Here is a 26,950-nt window from a genome sequence, read left to right on the forward strand (position 1 = left end):
ATTTTTAACATGAGCTAAATTTTGTTATAGTGATGGATTTGCTTTCCTATATATTCAAGTCAAGAGAGAATTGTTTTATGGAGACAATTTAGAAAGTTTTAAAATTGTCCTCTTCAATTTAAGACTGGTTTCTGAGTTATGCCTGACAACACAACAGGTCAGGAGAATTTGCATGCATAGACCAAACATGCATGGCTGTCTCTGGAGGAGAAGTTGTAGCTCACACATGCTAGATAGGTTATGGGGGCAACTCTCAGTTCCTCTTCAATGTGCAGCTTCGGAGGCAAATGGACTGCAGCAAAAGCAGCTTCATTTCACTCCAGATGTGTAGAACAACCAGCTGTAACAGACAATGGAACTGCAAATAAGGGATTCCAAGAAACAGAAAACCAACAGAAAAAGTTCCATTATTTCAGCCAGCTTTCAAAACTAGTAACACAGAGAGATTGGGACATTGGATCACTACAGTTTTAAGCAAATTGGAAATTTTTTGCTCACCCATCTCTCACTGCTCCCTACAAAACTGCTATTTTACTTCCTTCTTTTTTTTTCCTGAAGAAGTAGAAAGCTGTTATTGGAAAGGTGAGGAATAGCATAGATGTGGAAAGTGCAAGGAAGAAAAGTAGTCAACCTCCACCGAACTCTACCCAACCATACAAGTTAGACTTAGCAAATCTGGCCTGTGGGAATGAGAAAGTTTTGCCTTGAAATCAAGTTCAACATTTTAATTGTTTACTAGACTAGATATAATCAATATTTATTTTTTATTTTTTAAATAGGCTTTATTTATTTATTTTTTTTTTTAGAGCAGTTTTAGGTTTGCAGCAAAATTGAGTGGAAAGTATGGAAAAGTTCCCATATATGTCCTGCCCTCACACAGGTGGAACCTCCCCCACTGTCAACATTCCATGCCACAGGGGTGCATTTGTTATAACTGGTGAATCTACCTGGACATATCATTACCACTCAAAGGTCACAGGTTACATTAGGGTTCACTCTTGGTATTGTACATTTTGTAAGTTTTGACAAATGTGTAATGACATATATCCACCATTATAGCATTGTACAGATTAGTTTCACTACTCTAGAAATGCACTGTGCTCAGCCTATTCATCTCTCTGTCTCCCCAAACCCCATGAGACCACTGAACTTTTTACTTTCTTCATAGTTTTGCCTCTTCTAGAATGACATATAGTTAGAATCAGAATTGCTTCTTTCCTAGTAATATGTACTTAAATTTCCCTCACGTCTTTTTATGGCTTGATAGTACATTTATTTTTAGTGCTGCATACTATTCCATTGTCTGCATGTACCACAGTTTATCCATTTACCTATTGAAGGACATCTTGGTTGCTTCCAAGTTTGGGCAATTATGAATAAAGCTGTCATAAACATTTATTTGCAGGTTTTTGTGGCTATAACTTTTCAATTCACTTCAGTAAGTACCAAGAAGTGGAATTGCTGGGTCGTATGTTAAGAGTGTGTTTGCTTTTGTAAAAAACAATATCCAAACTGTTTTCGATAGTAACTGTACCATGTTGCATTCCCATTAGCAGATGAATGAGAATTTCTATTGTTCCACAAAATACAAACTCTGAAATGCTCCAAAATCTGAAACTTTTTGAGCACCAACATGACACCACAAGTGGAAAATTCCATACCTGACCTTCTATCACAGGCATCAGTCAAAAATTTGTTTCATGAACAAAATTATTAAAAATTCTGTATAGGATTATCTTAAGGCTATGTGTATAAAGTATGTATGAAACACAAATAAATTTCATATTTAGACTTGAGTCCCATCACAATTGCTATTGCACCCTAGGAAATCAATCCAGACTTTGGTTCCAGGGAGTAGGTACCGCTGTAACAAATATCTAAAATGTGGAAGTGATTTTCAAATTGAGTAATAGATAGAGGATGGGAGAATTTTTAGATGTTTGATAGAAAAAAATCTAAATTGCCTTGAAGAGATAATTTGTAGAAATACGGTCATTAAAGGTGATTTTGGTGAGGGCTCTGATGGAAATGAAGAGCACAATAGAGAAAATTTCAGTCTTTTAGAGAATGCATATTATCATCTTGAATAAAATGTTATAAATATAAACATTAAAGGTGCTTCTGGTGAGGTCTCAAAAGAAAATAAAGAACATGTTATTGGATGAAGGATGAAAGATGGTCCTGGTTATAAAGTGGCAGGAAACTTGGCTGAATTGTGTGTTTTAATATTGGATGAAAAGTAGAACGTATAAGCAATGGACCTGTATATACAGTTGAGGAAATTTTCAAGCAAGTGTGAATAATTTGGCCTGGTTTCTCTTTGTTATTTATAACAAAATGAGAGAGGAAACAGATAAACTGAGGAAGAGACGCTTAAGCAAATGGAACCAGCAATTGATGATTTGTAAAATTCTCAGCCTACCCAGAAGGTAACAGATGAGAAAAAGTGTTCTGGAGAAAACATAAAGAGTGTGGCTAGATGATCTTCTCTGTTAAGGGCTTTAGGTGTGTGACTCATGGATCCAATCAAACATTTCAGCAGAATCCATGAGCAGAGATGGAGTTATACAAAAAAAGAATCTATGGAGAATTCTCTTGTCTAATTACGTGGATTCCCTCGACATACACAGAAGATCAAAAAGGTTTTTGAGAATGTTATACCAGCAAAACACTGGAAGCCTGTATAGAAAGGGACAAAGATAGGATGGAATGGAGGAATGACTTGGAAACACAATTGCCAAGGTCAGAGACTGAGAGTCTGCTGCTAATGCCAAGGCCCAGAGGGCAGAGCATTGAGCTACAAAGACTTACTATTGGACCTTGAGACCTAACGTAATTTGCCATCCTGGCTGCAAAATTGCCTGAAACCACAGACCCCTCCATTCCTTTCAATCTCTCCCTTTGGGAATGAGAATGTCTATGCTATGCCTATACTAACTTCAGAGAGAGCCTCACCCAGTAGACATCTTGATTTTGATTTTTTTGCCTTATGAACTGTAAGAGACTAAATTTCTGTTTTAATTTTAATTGCAAAGTTTGTGGTAATTTCTTATGGTAGCCCTATGAAATTAATAGATTCCTTAATCAAGTGTTTAAAATATTCTGATGACTTTTGATATCTTGTCTTTCTGAGATTGAATCCTAAAAAATAAAATTTGCACCTATACTTGTCTTTGAAACTTTTCTGAGTTCCCTTGCAAAAATCACAAAGATTTATTCTTTAGCCTTATAAAATTTGAGGTGCTAAAATAATTATAGATTTGTTTGGTACATGGTTCATGAGGAATTGCGTGGAAAGAGTTATTAAATACAAAGAGATGCCAGTCTTTCCTAGGTTAAATGTATGTGGATAAAATTAAAACTATTTCAGAAACCCTAAGATGTAAGAAGAGTTTCTATAGATTTGTCAATTCCCTCATTGTTTATCATATATTTCTATTTATCAGAAGTGTGTTTCTAATCCTGCTTTGCCAGTTATCACAAGAACAATATAGTGATCTCAGTTATAATTTCTCCTTTTATTTTTAAAATACTAACTTAGCTATAACTTTACTTTTTAAATTTGAATCTAGCATCTTTTAGGCCAATGGTTTTCAATTAGGGATTTGCATATTTTACTATAGAGTTTTATTAACTCTATAGACATATTTAGAACCTACTCCAGAAATAATGAATCTCCTTACTTGATCACATATTTTTGGTGTATTGTAACTATATTATTGGAATATTCACAGTATATTATGTCATATGTTATTACTAATAAAGAATTTTTTTATCTGCACAGATTATGTTTATCTATTTTTAAAGATTATATGTAACATTCACTCTTTTTTGAAAGTAGAATTAATTATCATGTGTATAGATATAATATCAGAAATTATTTTTAGATTTACTTTATTGTTTTGTTTTGCATGTAAAAGACATAACCAAATTTTCTTGTTAGTTGCATTATTCTTATAATGAACTTTTCTCATATTTTTAACTTTTGAAAATTATTGGTGACAATTTAGCCACAGACATTTTAAGTCTCTTATAATCTAAAGACTTTTTTTTTTTACTTTATCTTAATGCTTTCCTGAAAGTTCTTGTAATTCATCACAGCCTTTTGCATTTCAATTTTAATAAAATAATGTCTCAAATATCTAAGGAAAAGGACTATGCCAGGGATTTTTGGGCATAGACTACTTAAACAACTTTGAGGCAATGCCAATATATTGGGTCAAGATTTCCAGAGCTATAGTGAAAAAGCAGATAGATTCATTAGATTGCTAACCCAAGATCAAGTGGAGCAAAAATTAATTAGATAGCATCAAATGAACAAATGAGAGATGCTTGTGATTTTTGTCCAGATTATTGCTGATGTTTTAATATTCTATTTTCTAGATTAAAAAAGGAATCTTTTTTCTTCTTAAGTTACCTATAACTCACAATAATTTAGTACAGTCTACTTTTGTAAATAGAAAGAAAATATTTGTAAACATTTACCTGATCCCTCTAGGATTTGAACACATATTAAGTATTCTTATTTTCTTGGCAATATAATTATCTGCATAGGCTTAATAAGAGCTATTAATATCTTCCTTTTACACATGATTGGAAACATTGATTACTCAACTAAGGTTTTGACTGGAATGTCATATTTGAGAATGGTGCTTATCTCATCAGATAGGACCACACATTTTTCAGTAATTGAGGTTGATTTCATGGAGGTAATGTTTGCAAAACACTCTTTCAAAAAACTGGCCTGATACTTGACTTAAAATGGTTCTAGCATTAAAGTTGAGTAAGGAAGGTCACTCCTGAGAGGTCTAGGAACTTAACATGTTTGAGGCATCTCAAGAAGAGAAAATTTTGTCCAAATTTTGCAGATAAAGTATGGTGAAAAATTCTGGGGTTTTCTTCCTAGCTTCAAGAAGCTTTTAAGTCCAATTTGATTTTCCTTCTGAAACTTTCCAACAACACAACTGAAGAAGGCCTACCATTCTTGTTGCACCTATATGGGTGACTAGGCCAAAGTTAATGATACCAGCCTTATTTTGTAATGAAAAATGATCTTTCTTTGAGAATTTTTTCATCAAGTGCAGAATCACAGTAAAGAAAAATTTTGTGTTTAAGTAGAAAACTGTATATATTCTACAGCATACCTTTTCAGGTTGTCAGATACCTGCCCTGTTCATTTTCTTTTAACTATTTTTGCATCTTTTTAAAATTTCTCATTACTGGTAGCTTTGCTAATTCTGTCTTCTCTGGTGGAGGTTCAATGTATACATTCCCTCCTCCTCCCCCTACCCCCAAAAAAACTACTTATGGTACTGTGATGGTAAATTATATGTATCTGTACAATATCAGGATTAAACATTATTCATGTATGTGTCTATAAGGGTGTTTCTGGATGAGATTAGCATTTGAATTAATGGGCTCAGTAAAGTAGATTAGCCTCCCCAATGTGTGTGTGTTTGGGGGGGGAGTGTGGGGGTCAGGATCATCCTGTCTCTGAAAGGCTTGAATAGAACAGAAGACAGAGGAAGGAGGAATTCACCCCTTTCTGCTTGATTGCTTGAGCTCGGTTATTCATCATCTCCTACTTTCGGAGCTCCTGATTCTCAGTCCTTCATCCCAGGACTAGAATCTATATCATTAGCTCCCCTAGTTCCCAGGTATTCAGATTCAGACTGAATTATACCGCTGTCTTTCCTCGTTCTCCAGCTCGTAGACAGCAGAATGGCATATGGTGGGATTTCTCACCTCCATAATTGCATGAGCCAATTCCATATGATAAGATCTCTTCACATATGTATTAATATATATTGTTTCTCTTTATCTAGAGAACCCAGATTAATACAGAGTTAGTATTAGAATACCTAAAATCAAACTGGATCATACTGTCTTGTTTTCAATACTTACCAAATTTTCAACATTTTCAGTTTCCTTCCATATCTGGCTACAACCCTCCAAACATTTTCACAATTTCTTCCTCTTTGCTGAATTGGCTTCATTGAGAGCTAAAATCTGATTATCTAGATCCCTATCAGTACTTAGGTTGCCTAGAAGCTGCTCCTTTTCCCCAGGAACTAAGAAAGATCTGCAAGCTGAAACTTGATGACTTAAAACAAACATCAAAGGAATCACTACCACAACATAGCTTGCGTGGAAAATAATTTTTTCTAGATAATTCACCATCTGAACCACTTAGGGAGTCTGGAAAAATGCGAGTTCATCGTTATATGACAGGTAACCACAGCTGTGAACAAATCACCAAGAGCAGCAACATCCTATTTTGAGGCTTAAAGAAACTCAATAAGCATAAGTGAAAGACTTCGTTTTTTTTTTCCCCAATCTCTTGGAATATACTCTGCTAGTTACCCTCAGAGTCAACTCCTGGCTCATTCCAGTAACATAACATTTTATATTACGTCTCTTTTTCATTTTAAGCATTCCTTTTTAAGGATACCTGATATTCAGTACTGTAAAACAACTGACCTTTGCTATTATCTCTCAAGAAATGGTTCAACTGATTTGGCAGGAACTACCCCAAAAGAAGCCTCAGGAGATTTCTTACAGAGTGGTTCCCCCTACTCAGGAGTTGTTTGATTCCATCTGAATTGTTCAGCTAGAACTGATATTTATTTTGAACATTGTTGAAATTTATATGCATTCTGTGTACCTGGAAAACAAGGATCATCCAAAAATGTCTCAGTCTTTTGTGTTATGAGAAATTGCTAATTGCAAAAGATTTACCTGCATATTCTAAAAACTCACCACCTGTACCCTTTCTGCACCCTTCTTCATGACTCCCATGAGACTTTATGTCCATATGTCCATATTTTATTTGTCCCTCTAAAACCTCAGGCTCCATTCCTTTTCTTTGAGATGTTTCTCATTAAAGAACATTCTCCCTATTGCAAGAGCATGAATAAAATAATTTTTTTAAGTGCCCAGTGCACATTTAGTTCTCATAACCCTAACTAAAGAACATTTTGGCATAAAAGCATCAGAGTACAAAATCTGAATCTCTTGAAAAAATTGAGGAGAAAAAGAACCGAGGAAGTTGCAAAATGATTTCCTGAACTCATATAGGGGCCAAATTATATTTTTTTAAAGTGAGAAATGCTCAGTACTTATCTCCCCAAGATACAAAATGGTGTTAGAAGAAAAAAAAAATCACTTGCATTAATATCCAACAGCTTGGTTCAGGATGCTATCCAGACTATTGGGAAATTACCTTGAATTCAACTGGGTACTATACAGAAGGGACCAGAAAATGGGTTTATATTATCTTTTTACTTTCTTATAAGACACAAAAGCACAAATACCCAGCCACAAAGATTTTAATGACTCATTAATATAAATAATAAATATATATTTGATTTGAAGTAAAACTATATGTCTTTTATATAGTAAATATTTTCTGAAAAAGATCGGTATTTTCTAAAATCATTTTCTTCTTAAATTCTTTGATAGCTTCAACAACATTAAGAGAGGCAAAAGAAATAACTTGATGTGACCAATGATTAAATAATTTAGTAGAGCCTTAAAAAATTGAAGTGATGAAAACAACTGCAATTTTACAATTTATTGATTAAGCCATTGCTTTTCTGAAATGCATATTTGCAAAAGAATAGCATATATATTATTGAAATTATAAGCTAAGAAGCAGTGTGATGCAATCATGCTTTTAACCCTTTTATATTTAATTTTCTTGATAAAAAAATATAGACCACTTTTGAATTAGATTGTTTTGTGTGTGTTGGTCTCACACTTAAAGTTTCAAATATTGCCTCCACTGAGATAACTAGCTGCCTTACACAAATTGAGAGAAAATCAATTTTTCAGACCAGACCTATCATCTTTTCCTTACTGACTATAATTTAGCATTTCAAAAGTCACATAGTGTTATAACCCCCCAAATCCCATTGACTCTGATAGAAATTGTATTGATTATTTTTATAATATCTATAACCTTTGGATAAGATTAAGAAATATAAGTATCATGGGCAGCAAGAAGTAGCATAACACAATACTGATATAATCAGGAAGTTTTTCAATATCAACAGTAATCTGCCAACTATTCCACATGGATGTTTAAAGATAATGATCTGATTATATACATAAATACATTCTCTTTAAAGCTTTAGCTTCCCTAACTAAATAGTTATAATAATTGATTAGTTGCTTATTAGGTAAAAGTCAAACAACCAAGCCAACTACTTCTGACATTTTAAGTAAATGTCATGTTGCATCACTGGATATTCCTGTTCATGGCCCAATACCCCATTGTCCTTCCACTCAGGAGATATATGCTAAGATGGTAAAAGGCTTAACTCACATATGTTGCCTGCAGGTAGTACACTGGGGTTAGCAAAATAAAAATAAAAGCAATGAGATCCAACTCACATTAATGTAGCAGTGCAAATAAACACTGAGCATCTAGAGAGGCTATTTAATTGAATGCCAATTATCTAAGTTGGAACTCAGGCTTTTCTAATGCTCTTCTGCCTGATATCAGGAAAATGCCATGTTTTCTCCTTTGTCATAGTCCAGGAGTAGGCAAGCAGCACTAGAGAACCTATATTGAAAATGAGGAGGGGGAAGCCATCTGAGGAAGACACAAGGTAACACTTGTTATATCAAGCAAAATATTCATCACTTAAACTGAGTGAAGTTTTTAAATGCCAATTTGAAAACCATGAAAAGTCTTCAACAAATATAATCAAGAAGAGTGGGCTAAATATTTTTTCACATCATTTACCAGTGATTATTGTAAATGTACTTCCACCTTAATTAATAAAAGATGATTTCAAAATGAATAAATCACAAAGGATTTTCTTCCAGCGCTTGGCCTAATGATGAATAAATGAAGACGAGAGAATTCTATTGGAACATAAAGACTTTTTTTTCCCTTAAAGGTGAGCTAAAGTGGCTTTTAAAAATACACAAAGAAAATGTGTTTTACTGAAAAGAAAAATCTTCATTCACTGTATTTGACATTAAAGCTAAGGGAAATCTGTAGAAATAAAGTCTCTTCAAAGACCTTTTTATGTGTAGGAGTTCTGATTAACTGATTGAGAAGAGGACAATAATATTTTTCCTCCTAAGATTAAAAAAAAAGTTAAAAATAAATGCAGTTAATACAGCTGCAATAAAAGAGTCAGTTAAGTGGAACAGCCAATGTCATAGAACAGTGAGATAGCAATAATCATAACAAAGGGAGTTTTAAAACAGGGAAAGAAATAGAAAATACAATTTACTGTTTTGTTAAGGGGAAACATTTTATATGCTTATGAAGTAAAAGGTCTCAGCACATTTGTAGGCATTCATGTATATTCCCAACTTGAGGGCAACTATTCCATTGAAGTCAGTGTTTTAGGCGGGAGAGATGATCTTGCCACCTTATTACTGTTCAGTGATATGATTAACTGCAGATGATGAGAGCATTATACTTGGAATACTGGGGTCAAGCCCCAGTCTTTGCCATCGATATCTTGGTGTTCTTGTGCAAGTCATTCACATTCCAAAGCTTTAGATTCCTCTTTGTAAAAAAAGATGGTATTTAAAAAGGAAATATCCAAGGAACTATTTTTACCTTTTAAAATTATTGTGCTGTAACACTAAAAAACCATAGAAACAAAAAAATCTCTACAAATCATATGAAACTCATTGTTATGGTCTGAATGTGTGTGTCTCTCTCAACTCCATGTATTGAACCCTAATTCCCAAGGTGATGATATTAGGAGGTAGACACTAGATCATGAACCGGGATAAATGTTTTAATAAAAGGAACCATAGAGAGCCAGCTCGTCCCTTCCACCATGGGAAGACACAGCAAGAAGGTGCAATCGATGAGAAAGTAGGACCTTACCAGACATCTCATTGGCTGCTACCTTGACCTTGTACTTACCACCCTGCAGAACTGTGAGAAATAAATTTCTGTTATTTATAAGCCACCAAATTTATGGTATTTTTTATAGTGGCCCAAATGGACTAAGATAACCTTCTACAGCCTCATTTGCTTATAGCAGCCTTTTCATTTCAATAATTACAGGATGGTTGTCAAAAAGCAAAACTTGTCTAATTTTATAAATGTCTAATTTTTTAAACATCAAAAGAAGAGAAAAGAAATAAGTTGGCATGCCAGAAGTGTTTTTATTATATTTAGCTGAGATAGAGTTTCTAATGAAAATAAAGCAGTGATGTAAGCTGACTTGAGAAGAACTGCTGATAAAACATACTATCGTACAATGTATGATCGACTGTCATAAAGAAAACCACAAATTCAGTATCCATGTCAGGTGAACTCAAAACCCAATGTCACAGTTAAACTTTCTATATTATTTTTCAAAGACTATAAAAACATTATAAATCAGAATATTGTAAGTATTTTTCACCAGGCATGGGTTGAAAACCTTTTTAAAGGTTAATTAGCTGCTTCATCTTTCTCTGTCTATGACAACAGTTCCTCACAAAAAAGAAAATTTTAAGTATTCCATTTCAAGTCTTCACTTTGGCTCATTGTATTTAGAAAGTAATATACTTGAACAAAATTTTTGAATTCAGAAGAAATTCTCAACTGGCTAGATGCACATGTATCATTTAAATACACTATCTGGATATGAAAATCCAACTTGACCACATAACTCTTCCCTATATGGTATATTGAAAGAATTGTTTTTTGGGTAAAAGTGCAAATTTAAATTTTTTTCTTTCATCTGCCTTTTCTACTTTCTGAAATATAATATTAATAAATCTATCAGGTCATTGACTTAAATTGCAGAAAATAGATAGTCTTTTAGTTGTGTGGGGGTGGAAATGGGGTGATCCCTTTCCTCCCCATCACAAGGGTCACAGCTGACACTCCTATAACAGAAGACAAATTAATAAGAGAAAAGCATAACAAATTTATTCCATTATAGTTTTAAGTGATGTGGGTGTCTTCAGGGTGAAGACCCAAAGACACAGAGAAAGTATCCAATTTAACGCTTAGGCTTGATGAAGAATAGACAGTCATATAGAAATATGATTAGACAAAAAGTGTGTGATCTAATATATTAAGTGGAGAAGCCCAATAGGGCTTATCTATTCAGGTTCTTCTTGGCCTCTCCCTTGTAGCATTTCTTCCTACAGGGTATGGTGCAGGACCTTTTCTGGAATGGGGTCTTATGACCTACTATCAAACAAGGGAGGTCAGAGAATTTCTTTATGGCTGGCTCTTACACAGAAAGGTAAGGGAAGGTTAGAGCAATATTATTAGGTTTTATGGCTGGCTTTGGGGAGAGGGGTTCTGGATTCTATGACCTGCCTTGGTGAAGAGGAATTCTATAATAGTTTCTATGGCTTGCCTTGGAGAGAACGAGGAGTGAGAGACTGGAGGGTGGGAGGTCAGAGACAAACTTTTCTTCTGGGGCTGCTTCTGAGGCCTTCATTTTGGGATATTGTTTTCAGAGCCCCAACAGGTGGTAGACGATTTTCAACAGGCTCTACCTTTTCAACAAAATCTATTTCATATTAAACCTTTTGAATACTTTACTAACTGGAAACTAAATCATTCCAACTAATGAATTGAGTATAGATTTGGGCTTTGGAGAGCCTGTAACTTTTGGTATGTGCAACAAATTCACAATTCAAAACTATAAGGAAAATGTTAATAATATCTTAGCTTCTAGTTTACCCAATCTAGTAATAACTAGTGAAACAATATTGTCCAATAAAAGTTTTTGTTGGATTTTGGAATATAATTGAGTTCTAGTCACATGTTAAGCTTTGAATGACCCTGCATTATAAAACTGCTTCAGTAAGTGGAATAGGTAATAGCAATCAAAATCAATAGAAATCTAGAAAGTTTCAGTGGTTAACATTTCGGCGTCATGAAGATAATGATTATTGAAGCAAAATTCCTGATTAATAGTGATGTTTATTGTCATATGTATTTGTGATCCACAGATGAGTTTTATTTTATTCCAGAAATGTAGATGCTTTTCTTAAATCCTAATGAGCTAATCTTTCCTTCCACCCTGGGTTATCATTTTGGGAAGTGTTTATACAATGACAATCTGATTTTTTTTGTCTTTTTTGAAAAATATTATTTAATATTCTAAGTATATACATACTAGGAGAGTACAGGAAAGAATTTGTCACAAGTACTAGCAAGGGAGACATAGTTTATTAGACTCAATTTTTCTTTAAAAACTAAAATTCATGAACAAAATATTCTAAAATATTCTGACATGAAATAATGGTCTATAGTATTTGGGGAGCTTTTAACAGAAATACAACTATAAATACAATCAACAATAACATCTTTCTTCCATTTTTTTCATTTATTTATTTTCCAATTTTCTGCTGCCTTATCTTTCCTTAAAACTAACATACTTGTTAATTTTTTGTAAAATAATAAGGAAGGTGGAAGTAATGCATACTCTCTAGAAACATTTTATTGTTGTTTTTCAGAAAGGTATAAAGAGGAAAGTCAGGATAACCTTCAACTTCAGCACCCAGAGAATTCCATTAGAAGTATAAGTATATTGTGATGATATAATAATTTATGTGGCTTTTTTTCCTCTACAAATTAACTCACATCTTATTGGTTTTTTGCTTGCTTGGGTATTATCTTGCCTTTTTGCTTTGGTGGGAAATATAGTACTGTTTTTTTAATAAAAAAGAGGTGGAAGATACAGCAAATCAAGAGTGAAATATAAGATGAGGAAAATGTGCTCTCTACCATACTAGAATATACTCCCCTAGAATGTAAGCTCCATACAATCTTCTCATAGAGATGCCTTAAGTGCGTCTTAAATTAGGCAATTAATCTTGGCATCCAAATTCAGGAAATCCTGCCTTCTTAAAAAAAAACAAAAACAAACAAACAAAAAAACCCTATATGTCAGTTTACATATTGAGAGTAGTAAAGGAAGTTATTAGATATGCTGCTATTATTCAAAACTACATACCTTGACAAATTGTAACAAGGATCATGGTGCAGATCCAGATTGAGTAAGTAAAAGGGACCATCAAGTGGCAATAGCAACCATCATTCCTAGTCAAAGAGTATGTCATGTTTACTCCATAGCTGAAATTAAAGCTTTCTTAGTGACCACCCTGAAATTGCCTTCCCTAACTCAGTCTCGTCCAAGGGCAAACTGCCCTACTTCGTGAATTCCAGCCAATCAGTTTATTCAAAGGAAAAATAAAACAAACTGAAACAAAACAAGACCCATTTCCACAAACTGTTTGTGATTTAAGCCCTGTAAACCCTTGTCTTTGCTTTTGTTCAATGAGACAAACTGCATGATTGACCTTCTCTATATATGAGTAACTTCAGCTGGACTCTGTGTTTTCTCAGAATAATTCTGAGTCATTATTGGAAAATATTTACCTCTCAATTATTCTCTGAGCAATTATTTGAAGATACATATATATATATATATATATACACACATACAATTTTTATTTTTAAATGGACCAAAAGGTGAGAAATATATGTAAACAAAGTAATCATTCATTTGGAGGTGGGGGTTAGTAAGAACACGGTCGTGAAATATTTTGATAATCTATTACTGTGTGTAGTGTGTGTAGATTTGGGCAGTTCTCCTTAATGAGACTCATATAAACATTTACTTGTATCTTCTCATGGTTTCAGGATATCTGTGCCTATGTAGCATGCCTAAAGATGACAGAGAGTATAACACAGTAACTACAATAACCTGGTAAGACAGTCACAGAATTTGAATTCAGGCTGCACTTTATCTTTCAGATGACTGAAGCTCATAATTGTCCACAAGCATTTTGTATTTAATGAGAAGAGTTCATATAAATAGAAAAATAAGTTTATAGACAGTATGGTTTAGAGGAAAGAGATAATCTAGAGCAAATATATTTGATTTTAAAACCTGGATTAATTTCTAACTTGCTGTATGATCTTGGTAAAATAACATATTTCTTTGAGCCTCAGTTTCCTCATGTACAAAAGAGAAATAATGAAAACTAGTCCATAGGTTTGTGCTGATCATAGAGTAAGACAATGTATCTAAATGATTATACTATGTGTTAAAAAATTTTGTCCCTAATATATACTGTTTAAAGTACTTATAATGCATATTATTGTTCTGTATTACTTTATTCAATTTAGGAATTCTATGTAAGAAGTACTAATATGTGTAATTAGTTAAGCCATGATAAATTTTTAAAAGTCTATTATTACCTATGCACATAGCCATAATGTGTATTTCTGGTAGTATTCTATCACCTGCTTATTGCCTTATACTACATATTCCATGGAGCCTAACTAATCCTTCCTATTTATCCAAATTGCTAATGCTGACATATCTAATGAGACCATATTCTGTAGCAATTTGATTAGCAAACATTAGAAAAGGAAGGAATAAACTGGGTCAGCAAAAATAAATCACTTATATATACTTGCTATCACCTTTTACTTTATATATAATTTTGCCAAAGATCTCACTCATGTTTCATTTTTGAGGCACTTTTAAATAGTTGAGGATTAAATATCATGCCTCATTATTGCTTGATGTGATAAGGATTTTATTCCAAAGACCATATTAGTAATGATACACGTTTAGTCAAGTTTGTGTGTGTGAAAGTGTATTAATTTTATATGTTCAACCTATTCTTTACCAGAAGGCTTTTTGTTTTTTAAACATACAGTATTTTACAGAATTTGCCAATATTAAAGCTCAATTCGAAATGTATTTGTGTTATGCAAAATGTCCTTTATTTGTCATACATTTAAATTCACTAAGATAGAAGATTCAATATCTTTTTCTACTTGAAGGAGAGAGAGGTTAGGTGACATAGTGAATTAACTTTAAGCCTGTCTCTTTTCATCTCTGAAGACCTGAAGGTCACATTTACTTATATTGACTTACAAATGGGAAGTATAGTGGTTCCAGAAATCACCCATGTACCACAAAAATTGCCAATCATGGAGATCTATGCTCAAAAGAGTCCCAAAACAACAACAAGGGAAAATTCCATAGATAAAAATTGATATGCTAAGTCTTTACAAGGAGTTTTTTTGTAGGAGGCATGATGAGTTCTAACTGTATTTCTTAATGCTCTCCATAATGTTATATAGTGATAAGACTTAGTAATCCTTTTTCCATTTATTCTTTTCTTTTTAATTTATTGAGAAAACTATGAAACAAGAAAACTCAAGTAAGCTTTCAAGGTCAAGGTCACAGAGTAAATTAGAACAAGACTCAGAGAGAGCCATTTTGTCTGCTGAATCTCATAGCCAAATTTTATAGAATCACTGCAATACTCTGAAAATATCTACTCTGCTGATTTGTCTAACACTCATGTCACTCTTCTAAGTAAAAATTTAAACTGTCTTGGGTGTATTATTTTTTTATTTTGATTTATTTAAATTAGCATTAAATTTAAATTCCAATTACAAAGCAAAAATTAATAAAACATATAATCATAGCTACTATTTACAACTGTAAGCAAAATAAGAAGATACCTTAAATAGTTTCAATGTATATAGCCTGAGTAGATATTAAGTACCGTAAAACTGGAGATTATTTAATTTTCCTTTGGACACTGAAAAATGCCTCTCCTGCATCTCCAGTTTCTGTTTCTTTTTTTTTTGTTTGTTTTTGTGGCTTTTAAGTATCATAAAGTGTCTTTAAGCAACCTAGGTTAGAATGTGATCTTTTTATAGAGCTGTGTCAAGTGTGAAGAATTGGAAAGATTATCCTGGACACCATAATTTAGGAATATTCTGTTCTAAAAATAATCATTTGGGGCTGAGTCAAGAAGTTAATTGGTGAACTAGAGAAGATGGTGGTGAATCTTTAAGTAGGAGCTAAAAATACCAGAAGCTCACTCAAGCCATAGCCAACCAATAGCATTTCCTTCTTCTCCTAACCCATACAATCACCACCAACAGAAAAACAGAGGACTATTCAAAATTTTTTTCCCCCTCAGGGAATATTTGCTTTATACTGTCCTTATCATTCTCTTTAATGTGATTTCATTTGTTCAAACCAGGAGATGAGGCAATGTGATATTTTTTTCCTGTTAACCTACCCCTTTCAAACTTTGTATATGTTTCTGTGTTTTAATGAGGAATTGATAGCTCAAGGTGAATAAGGCAAGCATTTTAACTTCTTTAATTTTTTAAAATTATTTATTTACTTATTTATTTTTAAATTTAATTTCAGAATATTATGGGAGTACAAACATTTTGGTTACATAAATTGGTTTTGTACCATTTGAGTCAAAGTTATAAGTGTGCCCATCCCCCAGATAGTGTGCATCGTACCCATTAGGTGTGAATTTACCCATCTTATCCTCCTCCCACCATCTGTTTGATTTCTGATGAATGTTATTTCATCAGAATGACACATGCACTAGAATCTTTATTGTGGCACAATTCACAATTGCAAAGATGTGGAATCAACCCAGATGCCCATCAATTCATGCATGGATTAATAAATGTGGTATATGTATAAAATGGAATACTGCTCAGCCATAAAAAGGATGAATTAGCACTTTTTGTAACAATTTGGATGGAACTAGAGACTATTACCCTAAGTGAAATATCTCAAGAATGGAAAGACAAATATCGTGTGTACTCACTATTAAACTGGAACTAACTGATGAGCACATATGTGCACAGAGGGAAGTAAATCTCAACGGGGGGTGAGGGGGAAAAAACCTAACTCATGGATACAATGAACACTATTCAGGTGATGGGCACAACTATAGCCAGGACTCAAGCATTACAAAGGTGACCCATGTAATTTAAAACATTTATACCCCCTTAATATTTTGAAATAAAAAATAAAAATAAAAGCCCCAGTTAATTCTCTAAATAATTTATTCCAAGAATCCCTGTTATTTTCTCTTCTATCTCTGATTATTTTTCCAAGCTTGACAAATTGTATAACCCCAAATCTTCAGAGCATGCTTTTGTTTCCAACCTACTTCTGAATGTTTTATTGGTTTCTTTTTACTCTTCCTTCCTCTGTATATATTCATAAATATAGTTTAAATTATATATAAACATTCAACTGGCAAAGTTCTTAGTGTATTCTGCCTTAAAATAAGATTATATTGAAACCCATATCTTAAGAATTTCAATCCCATTACAATAATTTCCCTAACCTAAATCCTAATAACATATTTACACCTATAAAACTCAAAGACATTGGAAATATTCACATAAAACAAGATATATTTATTCCTAGTGTGACTATAATAAATTCTTTTAAGACTAGAGCCAGATATATTTTACTCTGATTCTTCCGCTTACAAAACTGAGAGGATGTAAAACCTAAATTGCTAAAATCTATTTCATCTAAATTACATTCAGTGTTTATTTGAGCTATGTTGCTACCTACCAAAGCGGTTTGTTTTCATTGAAATGAAAATAAGAAACTTACTCAATACAGAGAAGACATTTGTTTGATTTTTTTTTCCCTTAGGTTATAGTCAACATTGTAATTGCTCTTCAGTTCTTTTTTCAATGTATTCATAGTATTACTAGGAAATAAAAGGACAAACTTTTTGATATTATGTATGCCTTTATTTGTGATTTTTTTTCAGTTATGATATAGACTATTAGAGTAATGCTCTTCTGAGGTTCAGGCTTTAAGTTTCAGATTTATTTAGCATAATTTTTACACTCCTCAAAAATATTGCTTCTTTTAGGTTTAATGAAAAATACATAATTTTTAATTTCTGGCAAGCTTTTTGACTTTTAAACACATTTGTACCACAAAAACTACTTTGCCTAAATTCCATATTTGTACATGTGATGATATAAAAATCCATAAAGTTGATTGTAAACTTTTCAGACAATGTCAAGTGATCTGCCCTTTCTAAAATATGCAAACTAATTCTTTTGCCAGTTTCCTTTTATTTCTTAGAGAAAAATTTACTTCTTTGTTAAAATACATTTATATTTACATGCTCTTAAATCATTTATTCACTAGAGCTGTCTGTAGGAGTTAATTGTTCTTTTTATTTTTCCTTACCAAATTAGAGATTAGAGCTATTCCTTTAAAAGCTCCTTGCTGAATCTTCTAAAAATCTATGATTATAGTTTAAAATGCTCATTAATAGTGTTATAAAGACTCCATTTTTGTTCTTTTCTGTCTTTGAAATATTCATAATTAAGTGTGTATAATTAAGTCTTTCATTAAATTGTCTTAATTGTTTTTGTCCTAATAAAAGTGACAAACACGTAACTTGAGTCTATTTAACGTATTAATTGTTCCCTATTAGTTAGATTACACAGTAAAGACCAGATTCATCAAATGTTTTAAGCACCATTTCCTTCAGAACTCAACATCTCCTCAAATGGAAATTTCTGGGCAAAATGCAAATAATTATCATTTACAACAATACCTAAAAAGAATTTACTTTTATTATATATCTATAATGTACTGTGAAAAACTTAGAGGAAAATTTCAATAACGAAATATCTAGTGTCCTAAATAAGACACTGTGAGTTCTTTCTTTCTCAGTTGTATAACACTGCAGTTGATCTAGTGACAAACGTCAATACACAGGCCATTTTACATAAATTGTTTCGCAATTCCAGATTTTAAAAGAGCATATGAGGATGTCATAATAGAGCCACATGATCATGCATGTTAGATTTTTAGGTATTTGCTCAGCTTTGTAGGCTCAGAAATACTTTTCTAAAATGAAGGGAGGTACTCCTTATTCTTGAATTCCATTTATATGGAACTATCAGCTAATGCCAAGTAATTCATTTTCTTTTCTTCTCCCTATTATTTCTTGAACATTACCCTAATAAAAAGTTACTGCTTTTCTATGCTTATTTTAACTGAGCTTTGCTAGATGACTGGCTAAATAATTTGATAAACTAAGCAGAATTTCTAAATTACCTTAAATTTTAGAGAGCTTGTTTGAATTTTAAGAGGGATCTTCGATGTTTTATGCCATAATAGGGACTGTTTTCGGTAATTTAATGAGAGCTGTTGGAATAAGAAATCTATTTAGCAGAATGAAATTATTAAAGTAGTTTATCAAAAAGCAGATCAAAAATTCTGTATGTCCCTTCCACTTTTTCTTTTTTTCCATAATTTTATTTTCTTTAGTTCTAATCACTACCTGAAATTATAATTTATGTCAATACCACTGGAATGTATTCTTACTTAGAATGGGGATTTTTTTCCTTTCTTTCCACAGCTATAGCCCCAACAACTACAATAGTACCTGACGTAGTAGAAACTTAATAGTTTTAAATGTTAAGTAACTGAATCTGTGCTGCAGGAGGACAACAGAGATCAGACATTCAGATTCCCTAAAAGAATCTTACATATTTACATGTAGTCCATACTATGTTGAATGTGTTTCTTCCGGTATTATGTTTATAAATACCATGATTTTATATGTTTGTAAAGTAGTGCTACTATATTCGACAAATAATTATTTTCCCTAAAATACATTCATATGCTGACTTCTTAAATCAAATATTAGTCTCTATAGATTTGTATTTCCAGTACGTTTTACTTAACTAACCAAAAGTACTCATTTCTCCTTTTTTTCTAGGTTTAAAGTTCTCTTCTGTGCAAAATGGAATTTTGAATTCTGATGACAAGTGCAGGAGGTTTAGAGCAAGAGAAAAAAACTTATGTTTGGGTACAACTTTACTTCTTGTTTCCTATATAATATTGGGAAGTCTGTTTACCTCCCCAAGAGCCTAAGTTACATCTTCTGTAAAATTGGAAATAACAATCCTTGCTCAAACTACATCATAGAATCAAGAGAATGAGAAAAGTTTGAAATTGCTTTACAAACACAAGAGACCTATGTCTATGTCTTTTTTCTGTTAAACCAACTAATAAAAAGTTTCTTTGAAATATTATTATGTAAGAGAGCTTCAATAATGGCATAAAACTGAACTGTATTTGTAATTGGGATAGCTGGAATACTAAATTTAAAACAATCTAGGTCTCCAATTCTGTATAAACATTTGTACTAATTTTTCTATTAACATTTTATAGGAGTTTGCTAAGTGCTATTGGACAGTACCAAAAAAAGATATGAATTCTTTTTGCAAAAGGTTTAAAATCTGACTAGAAAGAGATAATAGAAAATGAAATAAAAGTGGACTAGATAATGCAGAAAAAATTTGAGAATTTTCACTTATCTCTATAGGATTTACCAAGTTCAAACAAATAAAGATAGTAACAAGTCATATAATAATAATATGATATATTGATGAATAAACATCATATTATAATAAACTCTAATAAATAATAAAGGAAATTTCCCAAATTAAGGAATTTTAAATATAAAGACCAGTGCTGAAATCTAAGGATGCTAGGCTAGGTGTTACCCAAATTCCCTGAATATTAAAGAATTTCAATTTTTAACAGATCTAGAAAAAAAATTCTACACTTTGTATGGAACCAGAGAAGATCCATGGAGCCAATGCAACCTTAAGCAAAAAGAACAAATTGGGAGGCATCAATCTACCATACTTCAAGCTACACTACAAGGCTATCATAACCAAAACAGCATGTCATTGACACAAGAATGGAGATATAGACCATTGGAACAGAACTGAGGACCAAGATATAAAACCATACTCATATAGCCATCTGATTTTTGACAAAGCAGACAAAAACATACACTGGGGAAAATGATTCTTATTCAATAAATGTTACTGGGAAAACTGGATAGCCACATATGGAAGACTGAAATAGTATCCACACCTCTCACAAAAATCAACTCATGGTGGATGACAAACTTAAGGCATGAAACTATAAGAATTCTGAAAGAAAATGTTGGAAAATTTCTTATAGATATTGGCCTAAGCGAGAATTTATGAAGAAGACCTCAAAGGCAATCACAGCAACAACAAAAATAAATAAATGGGACCTGATCAAATTAAAAAGCTTCTGCACAGCCAAAGAAAGAAACTATCATGAGAGCAACAGACAACCTACAGAATGGGAGAACATATTTGCATGCTACACATCTGATAAAAGGCTGATAACTAGAATCCATATAGAACCCAGGAAAATCAACAAGAAAAAAATCAAATAACCCTATTACAAAGTGGGCAAAAGACATGAACAGAAACTTTTCAAAACAAGACAGACTAATGGCCAACAAACATGAAAAAACACTCACCATCTCTAATCATCTGGGAAATACAAATCAAAATCACAATGAGATATTACTTAACTTCAGTGAGAATGGCTTTTATCAAAAAGTCCAAAAACAACAAATGTCAGCATGGATGAGGAAAGAAAGGAACAATCATACACTGCTGGTGGGACTGCAAACTAGTACAACCTCTATGTAAAGTAATATAGAGATATCTCAAAGAGCTACAAGTAGAACTACCATTTGACCTAGCAATACCATTACTTGTTATCTACCCAAAGGAAAAAAAGACATTCTGTAAAAAAGACATTTGCACTAGAATGTTCATAGCAGCACAATTCACAATTGCAAAGATGTGGAAACAGCCCAACTGCCCATCAATACATGAATAGATTAATAAAATGTGGTATATGTATACCATAGAATAGTACTCAGCTACAAAAACAATGATGAGCTAGCACCTCTGGTATTATCCTGGATGGAACTGGAGCCATTTCTACTAAATGAAGTATCACAAGAATGGAAAAACAAGATACCCTCATACTCACCATCAAATTGGTACTAATTGATCAATACTTATGTACACATATGGTAGTAACATTCACTGGGTGCTGGGCAGGTGGAAGGGGGCAGTGGGGATGGGCATATTCACAGCTAATGTGTGCATTGTACACAGTCTGGGGGAGGGAATGCTTGCAGCTCTATCTTGGGCAGGGCAAAGGCAATACACGTAACCTAAACATTTGTACCCCTGTAATATTCTGGAAAAAAATGAAGATTTTCAGAATGTCATTGTACATATAATATATCAATAACAGAAGTTAATAAAGTCAACAGGGATGTTGTTTCTTAAAATGAGGCAAGGGTTCTTTTTTTAATTTTTTTTTTTTTTTTTGCTGGGATATAAATGTTTAGGTTACATATATTGCTCTTCGAGGCAAGGGTTCTTAAAAGAAGTAGACTGGTTATTGAGTCAAACAAACACCACCTGTTTTATAAGTGTGAAGGATTATGATAAAAGTAGGATATGTAAAGTTGAACACGCTACTTAGCTTTTCTTTGCTGAAATTTAAAGAAAACTGCATAGGTTGTATCAGGGTTGCAAATGGCTATTCTAGGCCACAGGGTTTTGGTGACATAGCAAATTATTCTGCAAAGTTCCACTTCATTTCAAGAGCTGAAGTACCTTGATAGAGATTTGACAGATTTGGTAGCCCATTGTACTAATAAATGCATGTTATGGATAGTTGCCTATTATGGACTGAATTGTGTTCCCCACAAAATTCATGAATTGAAGTTCTTAACTCTGAGTATGACCATCTTTGGAGATAGGGCCTCATTAACCTCATTAAGGTTAAATGAAGCCATAAAGGTGGAGCCCTAATCCAATGGGACTGGTGTCCTTTATAAGAAGATGAAGAGACACCACAGATGGGTGCCCAGAGAAAAGGGAATGTGAGGAGACAGAGAGAGGGCAGAGTCTGTAAATTAAGGAGAGAAGAATCCTCTGCAGAAACCAAATCTGTTGATACCTTGGTCTTGGATTTCAAGCTTCCAGAATTGTGAGAAAATAAATTATACTGTTTAAACTGCCCAGTCTGTGGTATTTTGTTATGGCAGCCCTAGTAGACTAACACAATATTGAAGAGCTGACATTTTCCTCATAAGCAAAGAAAAGAGACAGCAAGACCAGGAAGAAGATCTGGTGGGATAGGATGGCTGCGTTCTGAGTCTTGTGGATGTCATCAGCAAGATGATCCTTACCTAGGAGCAATAAAAAGGCATTGAAAGATTTCAAACAGAGGAAAGAGAAAAAGGTGGCATGTGAGCGCAAGGAGATATGGTCAGATTTGCAATTTGAAAACAGTGTTGTAACTAAGGTTTAAGAAATTGGTTGAGGAAAGATGAAAGGCATGAGTGGACTAATCATGAGCATATTGCAGGATTTCCTTTAAGAAATGCTGTCCTAAACTACTCAGTTAGCAGCAGGAGAGAAAGTGGACAGGTTAGAGGGATATTAAAAAAAGTAAAATCAATAGAGTTTGGTGATGAATTGCCTATGAATCAGAATGGATTAGATGGTATCAAACTGGACGACCGTGGCTGCTGATCCCCGGGATGGGATGCAATGCCTTTAATGCTCTGCTCATAACTGTTTGGAATCACTTTACCCTGGTGTACGTTTACTCCCAGAATTTACATCCTTGTCAAAGGGTTGCTCTAGGATCATGGAGGGTTCCTTAAAATCAATCCACTCCTCATGATTCTCAGACATAACTTAGTATATAACTCCTAAGAAATGAGGCTAACGAGCATAGACTACCTCGGCTCAAGGAAGACAACAGCTCAACCTCTCAATCTTCTCTTCAGCTTTTTTACCTTTCTAGTCATATAATTCCTCAGGATTGTGTGACTAATTTTCTTTTTTTAAGTGCAGCTGCATTTCATTAATTACTTGTTACATAACAAACAATACCAAACCAGACACCGTGTGCTTGGATTAATTGTTGCAATAGTTCACAGAATGTAGCATCCTCCACAAGACCCTCAATTACCTTAGTCCAAAATGTTCTGCACTCCTTAAGTCAATGCTGTAACCAGCTGTCAATCAAAGTCCAAATTATCAGTGTTCTCTGATACTGAAGGAAGTAATACAATGCTGCTTTTTTAATCTTTTCTTTCTTTCCCTCAACCATGTGACTGGTGGCATGTTTATGATTTCTTTATGCAGATCTATAATTTCTGTAATAGTAAACTTTATAATATTTGATGCAAAAAAAAGGTATGCTATATAAAACATTAATGATCACCAAGAATTGAATCATCCAATAAGGCTTTGAATTTCCTTTGTTAAAAAAACAAACAAACAAACAAACAAACAAAAACGTTAGTTGTGATCGTATCCCGTAGAAGGTTTCCCGAAATTACTTTAACTCTTAGAACACCCTCATACTATACCCCCCCACACACAATTTCTTTTTGCATTGACTCACTCAGAAGGCAGGTAGCAGGAATTTCTTTACCAGATCTTCCCCATATATCTAGTTCCACTACCTCTGCATTCAGCAAAACAAAAGAAAAATAGATTTAGTAAAGATAAAGGATTTTGTAATTGCATCATTCCCATCCTATTATCCCCACCTCTGGTTCCCAGAAATCTTTCTAAGATAGCCTCTTCTGATTCAGACAGAACCAAAATCCAGCCTACAATTTTTTTTCATATTAGCCACCATTTGCCATATATTTTCATGGCAACGTATACATACACACATAAGTTGCATGTGAATCCATCATTCACGCCTCTAGATCTATGGGAAAAAGCTTCTCACCTCTATATTTTCATCAATAACAGATGCCACTTTAACTGTTGCTTTCAGCTGCTAAGTCACTTAATTTTAAGAATGTCATTTTTTTTAATGAATTAGTTGACTATTTGCAAAAAACGTTTTAGGTTTACAGAAAATCGAGCAGATAATATATAGAGCTTTCCTATACTCCCCTACCCAAGTCCTTTCCCTCTATTATTAACATTTTATATTAGTGTGGTGCTTTTGTTAAAATTGAAGAGCCACTATTGATAAATTATTATGAACTAATGTTCATAGTTTATATTAAGGTTCACCTTCGTATTGTACAGTTGTATGATTTTGACGAATGCATAATGCCATGTATTCAGCATTACAGTATCATTCAGAATAGTTTCACTGCCCTAAAAATCCCATGTGCTTCACCAATTCCTCCTTTCCCTTCCACTCCAGGCAACCGCTGATCTTTTTACTGTCTACATAGCCTTGCCTTTTCCAGAACATCAAATAGTTGAAATCATAAAGTATTAGCCTTTTCATACTGGCTTTTTCCATTAAGCAGTATACATTTATGGTTTCTTCTGCATGTCTGTTCATCGTTTTATAATCCATATCTTTTTATTGCTAAATAATATGACACTGTATGGATGTACCACAGTTTATATACTTATTCACCTATTGAAAGTCATCTTGGTTGCTTCCAGTTTTTGCTCAACCATTTTTATTAACTGGTGCTTACTATGCTAGTGGAAGAACAGGTGATTCCCATTGGTTTGTGCATCTTAGTACATTCTTGCACTCTGGAAGTGCAATAGACTTTCCTCTGGTGAATTTTAGCCTTTGGGGGTGGTGAAATTGCTTCATAATTCATTACTGCAAAACCCTAATGTTTTTCTCAGCTGTAACTTTGGTCACAAGGTAGATGTTGGACAAAGTAGAATTATGTATTCTGGACAAAAGCAAAACTAGGCAAAAGTCCTATTATTTCTGCACTATTCAATATAATGTCTTCACTTCTCCCTACTGTGCAGAATAACCATAACTTCTTCAACCAAGTTTTAGAGTCTACTGGGCAAATGGTGGAAGATTTATCTTATTCAATTTCAGAATAGTCCATCAGTAAACTGGGCAGCTTCCTTTGGTTTAGCAAGAAAAGAATCACAGCTTTAGATTCAGCTAGCAGGGTTATCAGTTTTTCTGGAAATTGTATCATCAGTCCACAAGACAGATTTCAATCTGCTCATGGATGCTATGTATTCTTCTCAACCTGCCAATGGTGATGTTCTCTGGTACATTTATTTCATCAGTGAGTATTGAGGAGTTGTCCCATTTTGATAAGCATACCTCTTTGTCATTATCAAGGACATAGTCTTTATTTTGATTTTCAGAATTATTTTTAAGTGTTTTATTTATAATTGCTAAAGAGAATAGAAAGTTGTAAGAAACAAAGTTAGAATATTTACAAACATTATAGAAATTTTATCTAAATAGAACTTAAATAAATGATTGAAGAATAAATAACTGCATTTCTATCAGCCCTCTTATTTGAATTATCTTTATTCCTGATGATGGAGCACATTGCCCTATATATAATAAATATTAATTTGAAATAAAATATATAAGTAAGCTATTCACACAGAGATAATTTTTGGAGTCAGTGCCATTATGGTACATTAAAGTTAAAATTGCAGATAATCCTAATAATTCAACATTTTAGCTATTACACAAAAATGGCTATTAGTAAAAATGAAATGTTTAAATGCTATTCTAGGGCCATTAAATAGGTAGTTTTGGAGGAACTTTTAAAAATTGAGGTATAATTTTTATTCATCGAAATGCATAAATGATCTTAAATATATAGTTTTATTTTAGACAAATGCGTACACCTGAGTAATTCACATGCCTATCAAGATATAGGAGTCCCCTCGCGCTCTTTTACATTCGATCCTTTTCTCCAGCAGAGACAATCATTCTTCTGATTTCTGTCTTCCTGGATTGTTTGCCTGTTCTAAAATGTCATATACATACGATAATACAGTAGATACTGTTTTATGTCTAGCTTCTTTTACTCAGCATAAATGTTTGTAGTTTCAACCATGTTTTTGAGTGTGTCAATATTTTATTCTTTGTTTCAGAGGAGTATTCCATGATATAGATTTATCATAATTGTTTGCCCAGTCTTCTGCTGAATTTTCTCAAAGTGTTTTTTTTTGTTTTTTTTTTTTATTTGGAGAGTAAACCTGCCTCAGTGACTTCATCTTGTTTGGAAGCAGTGGTATATTTAGCTTTAAGAAAAGACTGGCTAAGAATTACAGCACACACAGCATCACAAAGGCAGGTTTGTGAATCTCTGGTGAAGTTCAATGTCCCAAACACACATTTCTCAGAGATGTGTTTGGTCATGAAAGATAAGAGTGCCTTAAGCAAGATCCAGCTCAGCTCAGGAACCCCGTCATCCATGGGATCCTTTTGGCTTCTGTGTCTTTTTGTAACAGTTGTTGCTCCTCAATTACAGGTAATAAAATAAACAAGCT

This window comes from Eulemur rufifrons, chromosome 7 (assembly GCF_041146395.1).
Source record: "Eulemur rufifrons isolate Redbay chromosome 7, OSU_ERuf_1, whole genome shotgun sequence".
Classification (NCBI taxonomy): domain Eukaryota; kingdom Metazoa; phylum Chordata; class Mammalia; order Primates; family Lemuridae; genus Eulemur; species Eulemur rufifrons.